The sequence below is a fragment of the Mustela nigripes genome, chromosome 5 (genome assembly GCF_022355385.1).
Source record: "Mustela nigripes isolate SB6536 chromosome 5, MUSNIG.SB6536, whole genome shotgun sequence".
NCBI classification, from domain to species: Eukaryota; Metazoa; Chordata; class Mammalia; order Carnivora; family Mustelidae; genus Mustela; species Mustela nigripes.
This window is the reverse complement of record NC_081561.1, coordinates 145,647,100-145,664,780: the sequence shown is the minus strand read 5'-3', so window position 1 is coordinate 145,664,780 and position 17,681 is coordinate 145,647,100.

Genomic DNA, 17,681 nt, shown 5'->3' with positions numbered 1-17,681 from the left:
AGAGAGAGAGAGAGAGAAGCAGGCTCCCTGCTGAGAAGAAAGCCCAATGAGGGGCTCAATCCCAGGACCCTGGGATCATAACCTAATCCGAAGGCAGAGGCTTTAACTCACTGGGCCACCCAGGTGCCCCAAGGTTAGCATATCTTTTAGCCTCCTCTGTTATCTATCATCTTGTTTCTCACCAATGTTCCCCCATTTGCTCATGCTGCAGCCCCTGTGACTCTCTGGCCTTCAGTAATACATCCTTGCTCCCCCGGGCATTATTTGTGCATCTAACAACATGCTGGGACCATGGTTCTCTCTGTTAAGAGGGAGATAGGAAGGCAAAAAGATTCTTCTTCTTTATCTCTCCATCCTTAGCATGTAAATGACCTTCTCTTAATTTTCCCTAGTTCATCCAAGACCAGCATTGAACTCTTAATTAGATTTGATTTAAATGTCATGGGTTATTTAAGAGAATGACAGTAAAAGAAAAAAAAAAAAACTTTACAATGGTTCATGGAGAGATCACTTTCAGAGCTGTATGTCCAGAACTATTCTCTTGGTTTCCTTCAGAAGGTATGTCTCTGCATACAGGGCTGCCTCTTACCCAGCTCTAGAGAGAGATCAACTCATCCACATGCTGGGCCTTGAGGCAAGGTAGTATTGCAATGAGTACATCTTTCATATTCTATATATTTATCCAGGTACTATTTGAGCATATACTATGTGCCAGGTACTATTTGGGGCATTTACAACACAGCAGTGAACAAAATAATCAAGGTTTTTGTCTTTATGATGCTCATATTCTGTTGGAGAAAAATATACAAAAATTAATACAGGTAATAGGGACAACATTAAATAATATGTTCTCTCATTGAGAAGAAAATGAAAGCAGCTTAGATTAAGGGAATAAGCCTAAGTGCCTGGGCTTAGAGAAAGAAGAACCTTGGAATTTTAAGTAAATATGGTGTGGATAGGCCTTATTGAGAAAATGACATTTGAGTAAAGTCTTGGGAGAGTGAAGGAGTGAGACATGAAGATATATGGAAGGCAGAGCACTCCAGAAAGAAGCAGCAGCCAGTGTAAGACATCAGAGAGAGATGAATAAAGATGATTCCAACCATATTTTGATGAAATGGATTGAATGAAGCACACTTAGATTTAATGAACTGAACATGGACATCAGACAACTTTATCAGTTCACTTTGATTCCAGTATCTCTGCTCAGGATATTGGTCTTAGAATATACTTGTGCTAAGTCCTAGAAACCACTCTAAGCAAATCCATCATAATGTGATAATATAATTGTTACTAACTCACAATAGATAAGATGGCTCATATTATAGAGCATGGGAAACAAGTTAATTCTCAATATGAGAGAGGAGTATAAGGAAGATTTCCTAAGGGGAATGAGGATTGGACTAATCTTAAAATAATACAAAGTGTCAGAAGTTACTTCTATTTTCCCCTTAGGATTTAAGGGAGAAAAACAAGTCATATACACATGACAAAGACACAGAATGTAGCCTACATCTCCTTGTATGCTAACTCATTTCCTGGCTTTCTCAGCCAGTGTAGACTCTGCTTCTTCTTGCCCTTATGCAATTGGCCAATACCTCAACGCCATCATCTGCTCACCCTTTACTTCCTTCAATAGGATTTGCTCATGAACTGCTGGTATGGCCCCTGCTCTTCCTATTTCTATAGTTTTTACAGTTAGTAGCACCTTCCTCATTCGGACTACCCCTCAGCCAGCTTTTATCTCTCCCTTCGTTCAGACCCCCTCCCAGACAGTCTTCAGTGAAAGTTGGCCTGAAGCTCCTTATCTAACAAGAGTTGCCAGATTTGACAGATGAGCACAGAAGGGACAGAAACTCCACAAGAGGAAACTGAAGAGAGTGGACATGCTTTAGTCCTATGTCTGATGCACAGATAACGTGAGAGTAAGTTGTCTCAAGAGCAAATAGAGCTATCTTAACTTGAGTTAGTATAAGTTAGGATGGTTTACTGTGGAGTCTATTTGCAGGAAGTGAGTGGGATGCAGACAAATCACAATGGTTAGTGTAGTAGTATGGAATAGCAAACCCCTAAACCTGGGGGTAGGCCTGTTACTGGAAAATAAGACACAAGTACTGAGAAGACTGCTTTGAAAAGAATTTGAGCACTGAGAAAATTAGGGCTTTCATGTTCTAGCATCATCATATGTAATGAGTGAACTTCTCTCCGGTGGATCTAGAATAATGCCAGTTATGGACCATCTTTGGGGAATTGAAAAATCACTTTCTGCAGTTGTGCTTCTGAGTCAAGAGACAAGGCAGGACCAAACATCATCAGAGGGAGGGAGCTTGGTCAACAAACACTCTGACCTCAATCTTCTCCCTCTCTAATCTCCTGTCTGAATTTGCTACCAGCCAAACCCATCTGGAAGTCAGAGCGCATCTAAGTGTTCTGACTGATATAGTTTGGGTCAGTGTGCTGCAGTAGAGCACCGAGTGGAAATGGAAGTCAATGGAATGACAGGACTGAACAGAACAGCATTGCTATGCCCAGTGACCTGTATTAGTTTCCTAGGACTTGAGAACAAAGCACCACAAACAAGGTGGCTTTAAAGAATACACATTTATTTTCCTGAAGTTCTGGAGAGCAGAAGTCTGAAATCATGGTGTTGGTAGAGCCAGGCTCCCTCTGACAACTGAAAGGGAAGCTATCTCTACCTCTTCCAGTTTCTGGTAGTTTGCTGGTGATCTTTGACATTCCTTGGCCCACAATACATTGCTCCAATCTTCTGTCTTCACATGGCCTTTCCCTGTGATTCTATCTCTTCATATAGCCTTGTTTTAGTAAGGATACCAATCATATTGAAATAAAGGCCACATTACTCTAGTATGACCTCAGCTCAACTAATCACATCTGTAACAAACTTATTTACAAATAAGGGCACATTAACCAATTAAATGTCAGGATTTCAACATATTTTTAAAAGGCAGGGTGACATAATTCCACCCATAAGGTGAATATAGGGAAAAAAAGTCATCCTACACAGAGATTCAGTTAAATTAGGATATAATTATGAAAAAAAATATAAACCCAGTATTATTACCATACCATAAAAAATTTAGGTTAGGAAAGAAACATGAAAGAAACATAAGATTAGCAAAAACAGTTGGTGTTCATTACAATTACGTGTAATATTCATGCTGCAAGTGAGGCCCTAAACTGGATAGAGGTCCAAATAACCTTCTAGATAATCATTAAATAATATATCTTTTTTCCTGTCATATTGCAATAAAACCTATTAAATTTTAGAGGCTAGAAGTCAAAATTCTATGAGAACATGAGTGGCTTCTCTTTCATACGTACATAGTATATCTATGTACAGAAGATTCCTAGCTTAGAAAACGTTTCAAACATGTTATTGCTGCACATGAAATTAACCCATGTCACTGTGTTCCCCATCTAGAACATACCCATTTGGAAACTCTACTAAACATACCATTTAGCTTCTCAATTGTGTTACTTGTTTGATTCATTTTCATGGAACACTCTCTCTCTGCAGCCAGAATTATCAGATGATAGCTCTTGGTTTGGTTGTTACAGCTGCTTTAAGAGGCAGTTTGGAGCACTGAAGAGCCAGTGGAATTGCTTGTGAGAAACTTGCAAGCCTTCCAGAAAGCACAGAGAAAGCCTGCGGCAGCGCGTCTGAAGGTTGCCACGGCCTGTGGGCTCTGTGGGAACTCGGGTGTGTATCTGTTGCAACCAGGTGTCTGTTCTTTCCCCACCCCACCTGATGGGAAGCCGCTGAGAGAGGTGGCCCAGCTAGATGGTGAGGGGAGAGTCCTCAGCATTAACAGAGCCAACTCATACTTGCATTACTCACAGGGCCTTTGTGAATCAAATGTTATTTGAAAGCCATTTGCAAAGCTGAGTTAATAGTCTGAAAATTTCTTGTATTTTTCTGGGAAGGGAAAAACAGAGGACATCTTTGGGGTTTGCTTTGCCTTCTATAAATCCTACAAATTGTATTTCCAGGGAAGCATTTCTGAGCTTTCAGAGTCCCTAAAGTCAGTGAGGACCTCCTCTTTTACAAAATGAAAACTTGTCTTAGAGACAGAAAAGTGCTCTGACCAATGCCTGTCTGCTGCACTAAGTTGACCAGAATTTCCATCTCCAGGAATCGGAGGTCTGGTTGGCTTTTATATAATGATCACATAAGGCATGAAGGGATAAATGGACTCACTGTTGAGTCGATTGATTAGAAAACACAAAAAATGAATTTAAAAATGGTCTAAATAGTGTAAAGTGCCTTTGCACCAGTGAGGGGAATGGAGGGGCCTCCTGGATCACTTTGTGGGGTTAGAGAATCCAACAATCAGTGCCAAAATACTGACAGCTTGACAGGTTTTCAGAGTCACTATGACATCTTACCGAGAGGAAATCTGCAGTTGGTATCTCGGGCTCGGGCATCACAGAGTCACGTTTAGGTAGAATATCTATTTCTCAGGCCAGGAAAGTAAACTGTGCAAAATAATAATAATAATTAGATAAATTTGCACTTCATAGCAGAAAAATTCCTGAAGTTCCCAGGGAAATTTTAGGTTATTTCTAAATTTCTAGATTATACCCTGGTCTATTGGAGGTAGGGAATGTAGATAAAATGAGTAAGATATGGCCTGTGATCCCCAAACCTCATATAAAGAAGGGAAGCAGACAAGTAAATAACTTCTGATATTACAAGTTAAAAACAAAACAAAACAAAAACACTAAAGAGGTGGAAGAACAGTGCTGTATCGGAACAAAGAGGAAGAGGGTGATTTTGAGTTGACAAGACCAAGAATGGATTTATAATGGAGAGAAAATTTGAAGTGGGCCTTAAGGATATTAATAGAGGGAGAGGAAAGTGAGGATTCTGGGGTGAGGAAATTTGAACCCAGAGATAAGGTGGCATGAATATCCCTCAGGCTGTCCAAATGCACTGAAACGAGGGTCTGCAAAATTTTCCTGTAAAGATCCTCATTTGAGTCTCTGCAAGGCCAGTGGTCTACATTGCAACTACTCGACTGTGTACTGCACTGCAACTGTAGTGGGAAAACAGCCTGGGAAAATACTGGATGTGGCCACAGTCACGTAAGACTTTATTTACAAAACAGGTAGTACATAGCTATAGTTTGCTACCTATAAACTCCATGAGGACAGGAAGTTTTATCTATTTTGTTCACTAATTCACCTAAGCTGTCTAGATCAGTGCCTGACATGTAGCGCATGGTCAATAAACATTTTTTTTAACTGAGATATAACTGGTATATAACACATAATTAACATTGTATTAGTTTCAGGTCTACATTATAATGATTCAATATTCATATATATGGCAAAATGATCACCACAATAGATCTAGTCAAGGTTTATTAAATGATGAAAAATGAAATAAAAAGAACATGACACTGGGCAAAAAAAAAAAAAAAAAGATTGACTGTCATCCTAAAATTTGGTTTTATGTCATAGGTAACAAAAAACTACAGAAGGTTTTCTACAGAGTGATTATTGTCTGCATTTTGAAATGGCATTTCTGGCAGATAAGCTTGATGGATTGAAGAGCAAAGATATTTGAAGCAGAAAGATAGGCTGGTATATCACAATTTATGCCAGAGAGAAGAAATTCTGAACTAGGACCTGGAGTATCAGACATCAATTGAATATAGATATTAGAGAATGAAACTGTAGGATGACTCTTGGTGACTAGGAGCATGGTTGACCCATTCTATAATTCACAGATGCCAGAATACTTTAGGGATGAGTAGACAAGCTATTTAATTCTGAAAAACGTCAAGTGTAGGTGTAGGCGATATACCCATGTGTACATGTTATGTCCAGTAGATTATCAGGGAGTGGGGATACTAGGAAGTTCTCCAGAATTAAGAATTAAATGCAAAGATTTTCCCATACTATTATAGGTAAGTGAGTTCCTCTCCCATAGTAGACTCACTTGCAAGGCTTTTAGAAGTTGATTCCCAAATTTCTACTTAAGTAACATCAAAAACTTAACTAAAACAAAAACCACAGACCTCTTTTGAAATCATTTCTATCTTGCATACATTGTTTGTCAACATGCCAATTTCCTGTCAGATATGTCTTTTAAAAAGCTTTATTTAAAACAAAACCAAAACCAAAAACAATCATGATACAAGTAGTAATTGGCTGGAGTTTTTATGAGGTTTGTATTTATGAAGCAGGGACATGCTTTGTCATATGTGATCATGAGTTGGAACAACAAGAAAGTTTCAAGTTCTTTACCATATGGATCACCAGTGTAGAAGCTAATAACAGATGTCACTGATAATGTGGTAAAAGTGCCTGGGAAGAACACCTCAGGAGACCAAATGTACATGTAGTTGCAATTTTACATATGATTCTATTTCTAAAACATTATTTTCTGTCATCACAATTGCAAGAAGAAACACTGATGAGAGGCAATGAAATTAGGTCACAAATTTAAAAATTAATTCGCTTCTATAGAAACCAAGCAAAGGATTGCTTAGACGTCTAAAAGCTGAGGGGGTACGTAGGTGGCTCAGCCAAGTAAGTGTCTGCCTTCAGCTCGGGTCATGATCCCTGGGTCCTGGAATTAAGCCCCTCAAATCTTTGCTGCTCCCCCTGCTCATGCTTTCTCACTCACTCTGTCAAGTAAATAAAATCTTTAAAAAAAAAAAATGCCCTCGATTCTTGCTGAAGACCCTGGTCTTGGCTTTTCATTTGCACCCTTCCTTAAATTTTCATCAGCGAAATGTTGTTTCTAAATATTCTGTTTTCTAGAGAAAAAGTTACAAATTCAAACTGCCACAGGGACAAAGCAGATAACACGGGTGAAGTGAGCCAGCAGTTCAAAATGGCGGGGAGACCAGAGTGGAAAACCACATCCTTGTGAGAGACTGGGGGATGGGAAACTGCAGTCCAGTTTAAGCAGATGTGGCTTTGTGTTGTTAGCTCTTACCATTTTTATGCAAAAAGAGACAGTGAGTTCTTTGAATGTTCAGATGCTGGCAATTATGTTTTCAATATTTGTGGATCAAACAAAAGATAACTCAGTGTTCCCAGTTTACTATCTTCTGTTTTTAATCATTTTCTTATGAGAGATTATTGATAACTTGTAATGGATGATCACCATGAACTACTGTTTTGAGAAAATGTACTTTCAAAAAATTTTGCAGGGCCTGATTTAGGAAAGATGTAAAGTTACCATGGTAAATGAAAGAATAGACCATTGTTATGTTAGCTAACACTTTCATCAAATGAACTATGTTACATGTTCTAAGTGCTTTGGATCAGATAACATATCAAATCCTCAGAACAACCTTGGGAGAAAAAGACTATGATTCTTCCCATTTTATAGATGAAGAAATTGAGGTACATCATGTAAGTAGCAAATTCCCAAGTGAAATGCCAGTAGAATGAATCCACTTTCTGTGCGCTGGCTATGGCGCACCTTGCCACATTCATCCTGGTGTGACAGAAAGCCACCTAGCCATGTAGCCCTCTACCTTTAGTTTCCTTATGGTTAAAATGGGAGTTGATAATTATCAAACCTATGTGGTTGTTGTGAGCATAAAAGTGGGTAGTAAACATGAGGTTCTTATATACTAATGAGTGTTACTCAGATATAAATTGTTGTTAACAATTGAGTAGAAGCCTTTTAGCACTGCTGAAACCACAGCCTCTGTCCCCAAGCTTCATCAGAATAACTAGCATCATCTCAGTAATTCTGTAGCCAAAACATGGTGTGATGGTTGGTAAATAGTCATTCCATGTTTGAGTTGATCTTACTCTGCTTTCTCCCTTGGACTACTAGATATTTTAAATAGGTGCAGAATAAGCAGAAATTGGAAGGGAACCCATTGCACTGTCACAGTGGCACATAAAGAAAGTGCAGCCAACATTATGATTGTTTACTTTTCTTGGTTTATCAGGTCTCCATCAACCACCCCCCGCCAATTACCTTCTTGAGTTACCTATGACTAAAGAAGGCCCAGATGCTATCCATGGCTCTGCAGTCTTCACTGGGGAGGTTGAATGGAACATCCTAGTGTGTAAATCAGAATCACTTTTTACAAGTTGACAATCTGTAGGTCTTTTGGTAATTATCCTGCTACCCTGCATTTCTAACCATGGGGATTTTTGTCAAATAGAAAATGGAATTACTAATCAATAGATAGTAGCTAAGGTGTTATTATTCTTTCTGAGCATAATATTCTGTCATGCATTAAGGAGGAAGAGAAAAAAATAAGCAATTGAACTTCTAGCCCTTCCCAAATGTGCTAAAATTCAACTGTATCAATTATAGAAAGCAAACACCAGGAAAGAATGGGAATAATTTTTAATGAGTTTCTGATGTCTCATCCAGGGGAAACCGACAATTTAAGTAGAATCAGTTTTGTGTGGCAGCTATGCCAACCAAGTACCTAGATGGTTATCTACAGTGTTGTCATCCAAGAGAGTTGACCCAGATGGCTGGGCACAAAAGGTGGGATGCCCCTCCTGGTAAGAAGGTTGTTACAGAGCTAGCCCCTTAAAACCTTCCTACAGCCCCACAGACAGTGGCCATTTTAAATAAGCTAATGTGAAATACTTAGCTTGGTGCCTAGCACATAGCTCAAAATTGACATTAGTTGCTGTTATTGCTAACTCAAGAAGTTGGAAATGTAGACCAAGTTATCTGAAAAACAAGAATAACAACATTGTGTCATAACACCAGGTTTTGAACTAAGTGATTGTCAGAAAGGAGCTTTGTGACTTTGTGGAATGTGAAAAATCATTTCATTTCTAAAAAAAAAAAAAAATTACTTTTTTGAATTAAAAAGAATGAACAGATAAACTTTCCTTGTAGTTCAGATGATGAATTTTTTTTTGTGATTTTCTTTTTTTTTATTCAGTGTTCCAAGATTTATTGTTTATGTAGCACACCCAGTGCTCCATGCAATCCGTGCCCTCCTTAATACCCACTACCAGGCTTACCACCCTCCCCTCCAAAACCCTCAGTTAGTTTCTCAGAGTCCACAGTCATTCATGGTTCATCTCCCCCTCCAATTTCGCCCAACTCACTTCTCCTCTCCAACTCTCAATGTCCTCCATATTATTCCTTATGCTCCACCAGTAAGTGAAACTATATGATAATTGACTCATTCTGCTTGACTTATTTCACTCAGCATCATCTCAGTAATTCTGTAGCCAAAGCACAGTGTGATGGTTCGTAATAGTCATTCCATGTTTGAGTTGATCTTAATCTGCTGTCTCCCTTGGACTACTAGATATTTTAAATAGGTGCAGAATAGGCAGAAATTGGAAGGGAGACCATTGCACTGTCACGATGGCACATAAAGTGCTTTATATGCTTTTTTTTTTCTCTCTCTCCTTTCAAGACATGTTTCCAAAGGCCAAGAAAACAAAAGTGAAAATAAATTTTTGGGACTTCATCAAGATCAAAAGCTTCTGCGCAGCAAAGGAAATAGTCAAAAAACCAAAGAGACAAACCATGGAATGGGAGAAGATATTCACTAATGACACCACAGACAAAGGGCTAAAAGCCAAGATCTATAAAGAACTCCTCAAACTCAACACACACAAAAGAGATAATAATGTCAAAAAATGAGAAGACATGAACAGACACTTCTCCAAAGAAGACATACAAATGACTAACAGACATATGAAAAAATGTTCATCATCATTAGCCATCAGGGAGATTCAAATCAAAACCATATTGAGATACCACCTTACACCAGTTAGAATGACCAAAATTAACAAGACTGTAAACAATGTGTGTTGGAGAGGATGTGGAGAAAGAGGAACTCTCTTACACTGTTGGTGGGAATGCAAGTTGGTGGAGCTAATTTGGAGAACAGGGTGGAGATTCCTTAAGAAATTAAAAATAGAGCTTCCCTATGACTCTGCAATTGCACTGCTGAGTATTTATGCCAAAGATACAGAGGTAGTGAAAAGAAGGGCCATCTGTACCCCAATGTTCATAGCACCAATGGCCACAGTCACCAAACTGTAGAAAGAACCAAGATGCCCTTCAATGGACAGATGGATAAGGAAGATGTAGTCCATATACACTATGGAATATTGTGCCTCCATCAGAAAGGAGGAATACCCAACTTTTGTATCAACATGGACAGGATTGGAGCAGAAGATGAGTATTTTATACTCTGTAGTTGATTGCAAAAATAGCCAGAATGAATGTGTTACCCTCCTGTGTCCATACTATTTGTGATGTAACTCTGCAGCATCCTTTCCCTCAGCCTGTCAAAATGTGGAGTCTCTTTTCAGACCCCCTTTATCTCAGTGGACTGCACTAGCTCTGAGATTCATTCCAAGAGGCTTGTACATTTCCCTTCCTTTCTTGGAAATCAATTCTGCCATGTAAACCAGTCCTGCTGCTTGTCAAGAATGCAAAGCCAGCTGTCTGAGCTGAGGACCACTTCTACCAGACAGCCCACAACCCACCTAACAGTTGACCTGAAATGCATGTAAGAGTTCAGTCCAGGCAGGGAAAACCACTCAACAGGGTCCAGCTCAGAACTGTGAGCTACGGAAATGCTTCTCTGCTTAAACCACCAAATTTGGGGATGGATGGTTTGTTTTCCAAAAAAAGATAACCAATGGGGAGAAACAGGGAAACTGATTTTACATTCCACAGGAGGCTGAGTCTACTGACAAGTCATTGCTTTCCATGGTCAGTGACAGAGCAGCAGTACTAGAGATTGGCCACGAGTTGTTTCTTCATGTCAAAGGGACACTAAATAATGTTCTCTTATTGATCCAGGTGTGTCAACTAGACTCGAGACAAAGACATTCTGAGAATGTTAAATAGAGATTGCAGATTCCTCAGTCAAAAGGCTTGCATATTTTTGAGACAGATTTCAAATCACTATCATAATGTGACATGAAGAGTGACACTAAAAATAGTAATTCTAGATAAAGCCAGGTTCGCTGATTTCTAAAATTGAGAATATGTGTGCATTCCTTCCCCTTCAGAGGCATTTGGGGAGTAAACTGAAGAATCAGATTAATAGGAAAACACAATATAGTTCTGCTTATTTAATGGAGGATGTTTCTATTTTTATTGAATTTAACTATGAGGATAGGGTGCACTGGTTTGTAAAGGCTGCTCTTAAGTACCACAGACGGAGTGATTTAACACAGACACTTATTTTCTCACATTTCTGGAGACCAGAAATCCAAGATCAAGGTGTTGGCAGGATTGGGTCCTTCTGAGGCCCCTCTCTTTGGCTTGTAGAGATGGCTGTCTACTCCATGCTTCTTCTCACCATTTTTCTCTACAAGCATCTCTGTTCAGATTTCCTCTTCTTATGGAGACAGCAGTCACATTGGGTTAGAGCCCTTCCTGGTGACCTCATTTTAACTGAATTACCTCCTTCAAGACTCTGTCTCTAAATACAGCTAGATTCTGAGTTACTGAGGGTAGAACATCAACATATGAATTTGAGAGGCACAATTCAGCCTCTAACACAGGGCCAACACATAAAAGGAAAGAAACCTGACAAAGAAAACATTAAATGCAGAGCAGAAAATGCTAATAGAATCAAGTGGCCTAAAATTTCACAATGAGCAACTATCTGTGCTTTTATCTTTTAAAACTTTGGGGAATTTCAATACACGTTCTTGGTTCCACAAAACAGAATATGATGAATTTTATTTTCTACATAAGAAAAAAGATAGTAAACTGTGCAAGTACTTTAATAGACTTGGCAGAGAGACTGAACTGTCAGTTCCTTCTTTTTTTTATTTTGGTGTTTTTAAAACAAATCTTCTTGAGGTATGATTTACATACAGTAAAATGCGCCCCTTTACAGTGGACAGTTCTTTGACTTTGGAGGAAACCGTGCACTGACGATGTAACTGCCAGTGAAATCTGGGCGTAGAACGTTTCCGCCTTCTCCCATCCCCTCATGCCCCTGCAGAGTCAGCCCCTCGACCCTGCAGCCAGGAAGTCACCAACCGGATATGGCTTGTTCTGGAATTTCAGGTAAATGGGATCATACAGCTTGTGTACGTCTGCGTCTATTTAAACCACCTGCCCATTTTTTTTTATCAGATTATTTGTCTTATTATTGAGTTACAATAATTACTTACATGTCTCATGTGATCCTTTGTCACACGTATTGTGAGTAACTTCTCCCACCCCTGCCTTGCCTTTTTGTTTTCTGAACAGAGTTTTTGAGGAACAAGCTTTTAATTTTTTAAAAATTGATGAGAACAAGCTTTTAAATTTTGTGATGTTCAGTGTCCTGACTTACTCTTTTATAGTTGGGTATTTGGACTCCAAATCATAAAGATTTTTCTCCTGTGATGTCTCCTTCGCTTTCCCTTTTAGGTCTGTGATCCATTTTGAATATTTCTTGTGTAAATTATGAGAAAAAATGAAGGTTTACGGACATACAGTTGTTCATTTCCATTACTGAGAACATATATTTTCCTCGTTGAATAACCGTGGCCTTTTTGTGGAAAATCAACTGACCACGTATGTGTAGGTTCTATTCCGGATTCTGTTTTTTCTATGGATCTGTCTTCCCCTCTCTAGACCAACACCAATCCCTATCTGGATTATTGTACCGTTAGAGTAAGTCTTAAAATGAGGTAGTGTGAGTCCTACAACTTAGTTATTTTTTAAAGTTTCTTTAGCAATTCTAGACCCTTTGCATTTTCAGATACATTTTAGAATCAGCTTTATTTTAGAATCAATTTCTGTGAACAAGCCAGCTGGCATTTTGATTGAGAATCTTTAGATCAGTTTGGGGAGAACTGACATCACAACAATACTGAAACTTCCAGCCCATGATCATGGTGCATCTTTTCATTTAATTAGCACTCCCTTAGTTTCAGCAATGTTTGGTAGTTTTCCATATATGATATATCTTACATGTACATGTTTTGTTGTATTAATCTCTAGGTATTTTATATTTTGGGTGGTATTGTAAATAGCTGAGATATCACTGATTTTCCTATACTCACTGAATATCCTTCAGCCTTACTAAATCACTTAATATTTCTAGTAGCTTTTTTGGGTAAATTCCTTATGATTCACAACAAACACAATCATGCTGTCTATGAAAAAAAGATTTTTTTTTAAAAAGATTTGAACAAAAGTGATATAGGTGCATATCCTTGTCTTGTTCCTCATCCTAGGGGAAAGTATTCAACCTTTTTATCATTGAGTATGATGTTTGTTGTAGGGCATTTTTGTTTGTCTATTGGTGGTGGTGGTGGTGGTGGCTGTAGATAAGATATCTTTTATTTTAAAAATTTTTTTATTTATTTTTCTTTTAAAGATTTTATTTATTTATTTGACAGAGATCACAAGTAGGCAGAGAGGCAGGCAGAGAGGGAGAGAGAGAGAGAGAGAGAGAAAGTGAGAGAGAGAAGCAGGCTCCCCACTGAGCAGAGAGCCCAATGCAGGACTCGATTCCAGGATCCTGAGATCATGACCTGAGCTGAAGGTAGAGGCTTAACCCACTGAGCCATGCAGGCACCCCAAGATATCATTTATCAGACAGGAAGTTTCTTTTATTCCTAGTGTGCTAAAAGGTTTATTGTATTGTACTTATGAATGGGTGCTGAGTTTTATCAAACAGCTTCTCTGCACATATTGAGAACCTCCTACTATTCTCCTAATAGAGTGAATTGCATAGAGTGATTTTTTAATCAGATTTTAAAGTTTTTTGGTGTAGTTTTCAGTTCCCAGAAAACTTGAGAGGAAGGCATAGAGGTTTCACATGTACCCCTGCCCCACCACAGTGCGTAGCCCTCCCCATCATCAGTGTTCCCCACCAGAGTTGTAAATTTGTTACAATTGGTGAATCTATGTTGACACATCGTGATTATTCTAAGTCCATAGTCTACATTTGTTCACTTTTGGTGTTGTACATCCCAGATGTGATGAAGCCTTATCTTCCTCCCCCAACATACAACCCCGAGAAGCCAAGGATATTTCAACTGTCTCCACAATTTTGCCTTTTTCCAGAACGTCTCATAGTTGACTGATATAGTAAGTAAATTTTTTCGTTTGGCTTCTTTCAGTTAGTAATATGAATTAAAGTCCGTTCATGATGTTTTTTCATGGCTTGATAGCCTTTTTTTTTTTTAAGCACTGGATAATTTTTTATTATATGGGTGTACCACACTTGATTTACTCACTCACTTAAGAAGGGATATTTTGGTTGCTTCCAAGACTTAGAAATTCTGAATAAAAGACTATAAACATCTGTATGCAAGTTTTTCTATGAATATAAGTTTACAACTCCTTACATAAATACCAAAGAGTGCAATTGCTGGATCACAAGATGAAAATATGTTTACTTTTGGAAGAAACACCGAACTGTTTTTGAGAATGGCTGTACCATATATATATATATATATAAAACACTGTGTGTGTGTGTGTGTGTATGTGTGTGTGTGTGTGTGTATGTTTGCATGCATGCACGCTCCATTAAAATATAAAGACTGTCAGATTACAAGAGTATCTTTGTGTTATTGAATATACATTTGGGTGGAAAAGAATGCATTTCTGATATATCACGTGTTTGGTCATGTGTACATAAATTCTAGATTGTTATTATTGTTTAAGTACTTTTTACAATCTGTTTTTTACTGTTTTGACTCATAATATCCCTAAGAATGTTATGAGTTTTTATAGTTATAAATATTCAGTTGTTACACCTAGTTTGTAAATTATAATTTTTATATTATGTATAATTCTCATTTTGGCAAATTTTATTTTTTTTATTGCATTTCTTGGTCCATCTTTTCCCAGTATTTTTCCAAGATCTTATTTCTTGGAAAATGTTAAAAGCAACATATTGCTGAGCTCTGTTTTCTTATAATCCAATAATCTTTTTTTTTTAAAGATTTTATCTATTTATTTGAGAGAAAAAGAGCAAGAAAGCATGCACAAGTGAGGCGAGAATCCCAAGGAGACTCTCCACTGAGCATGGAGTGATATATGGGACTTGATCTCATGACCCTTGAGACCATGACCCTTGCTGAAATCAAGAATCAGATGTTCAGCCTACTGAGCCACCCAGGTGCACTGGTTTCTATTACTTAATTTATTTATTTAAAAAATTTTTTATTTTATTTTTTCAGTGTTCTAAGATTTATTGTTTATGCACCACACCTAGTGCTCCTTACAATACATGTCCAGTCTTTATTTTTTAATGCAGTAATTTATTCACTTGTATTTGTTTTCATTAATATATTTGGTTTATGGTTCCTTATGTCTCATTAAATAGATAAAGAGTACCTAGCTTTTATTACAAGTAACCTCAAAAGAAGTAGAAGTTGGTCCATATCTGATGATATAAATGACTACAGAATTTGACATAAGAACTGATAGAAATTTCATGTTCACAACTAATTGATGTTTGTGAAGATTTCATTGTTTAAAAAGTGCTTTTGTAAATATGATCCCTTCTCATTCTTCTGCTTGTTTTATAGCCACTTCACATGGGTGAATTTAAGATTTCAAGAAGTTTATTGATTTCTTTAAGTCACACAGCCAAGAATTGTGAAATGGACAATCAAATGCTTGTCTTATTTAAAAACAAAAAACAACCACCACCAACAACAACAACAAAAACACTGTCACTCTTTGCACTGTGTACCACTGTTGTGTAGAGAGCAAAATGTGGGCCAAATGGAGAGTCGTTCCCCAATCCTGTTGTTCCTGTGTTAATGGCCATCTACCTGCAACATGTGTGGTCCCTAGTCAGCCCTCCAGCCCCAGTCAGTAGAGGGTAGAGGGAGAGTAGCTCCATCTGATCGCCTAGTTCAGAAAGAGAGAAGGTGGCTCAGTCAGCCATATCCCTCTCTCCCCTTCCGAGGGCCGCTGCTGTCCACAGAGAATGTGTGTTGTTGTCAGCTCCAAGGGCCAGGTATTTAGTCCAAGCTCTAACTGTGTGGGTGGATGTCTGCCCAAGTCCTGCACCTGCTCTGACTGGGTCAGTCAGTCTGGACTGGGGGTTCTAACTTACGAATACTATTTGTCTACATTTGAATACGTTCTCCGTAATCAGATTTGGTGGCGGGAACTGCAATATTCTATTCTCCCAACTGCCAAATTCCTCAGAATTGGGGCACAAAGAAGTATTTAGTTCTGGGGGATCTTTTTGAGCCTCAAGAGATGATGTGTGAATGAACCTGAATCCTCTTACCTAATTTAGACTTGGTGAGGAAAATGGCCTTTGGTAGCCCGTAACTCCTATGACACTAGTATCTAACCTGTAATTACAAATGTTGGCTCTGGGAAGGTTTCCTCCACTGGTTCAAAAGTAGGTCAGCAAAAGCTCACAGTGATTGAAATAATTTGAGGGGAGAAAGATTATATTCAAATGATCCTTAAAACGAAGATAATCCATTAACTCAGCTGACCCATTTAAGGAAGTTTTGGGGATGAGATATGACGACACCAGTACATGAATATTTTATAATATCATCTCGAGTTCTGTGTCGGGGTCAGAGTTTAAAAGCATGGAGCTTTTTGAAAACGAACTAGGCATACCCATGCATCCTGTCATTCCCAAATCAGAATATGGAAAAGCAAGGAGAATATGCTTACATTCAACATGTATTTGCCAGTGGCAGTTACAGGTAGCAAGCTGAAAGAGGAAGAAAAATATATCAGAAATGTCTTGAGCACAAAGAGCTTATTCATTGAGAGGAAATCTGGCGAGCACGTATAATTCTAAAATATGAGTTAATGGTATGTTTTGTCTTTTAAATTGTACAAAGCACTGTGGAGACTTGGAGGGGGCTACTGCTGCTGTTTTTGGCAGTGGAGGTGCAGGGGTTAAGGACGCAGGGTGGAAGTGGCATTGGGGACAAGCCCCGAAGTCCAGATGTTCTGCATGAATACAAGTATGGAGGAGATCTTTCCCATAGATTCTAGTATGGCAAAACAAGCTGTTACAGAGGCTCTCAGAACATAAAAGGACCACCAATCCAGACCTGTGGCATTATGAATCAAAACAAGAATGGCCCCATGTTGTGGAGCCTACAGTTCATGAAGGGAATGACAAGCAAGGCTTAGCTGGGGAGATGGGGTCCAGTTCACTAAGGACATTAAATATCAAGTTAAAGAGTTTGGGCTGTATATTGTTTACACAAATGGAGAGCTATTGAGGGGTTGGGGGGCAGGTTTGTGACAAAAATCAGTGGTGTTCCTGTAAAAATAAATAAAATACTATTAACCTAGCAAGAGTGCATAAGAATAACTCAGACAAGAGAGAGGCCAGCAGCGAGGTTGTGGCACGTAGCTCAGGCTGTGAAAATGCAGGCATGGAATGCCTCACTGGCAACCAGGCTGGAGAGGAGAAGACCACAGTAAGGTGGTGCAGAGGGAACTGGAGAGGGACCACCGGCAAGGAGACCGAGTGTGAGGGAGAAGTGAGTGATGGGAGAGGGGAGAGGAAGGGAAGCCCCTCGCCAAGTATATCATTGTGGTTTACCTTCTCTTTCCTGTCAGCATTTAAACTACACAGATACACCAACAGCTGAAAAGCAATGTCTAAACCTCCTCCCTAAATTAATTAAATATCATGACTGGTCCCTAATTTCAAGAGGCCCAAGGGACCTAACAACCTAACATTCCCCAAGGGAAAGAAACCCAGTGTCTTCCTGAGGAGCTGGTCATA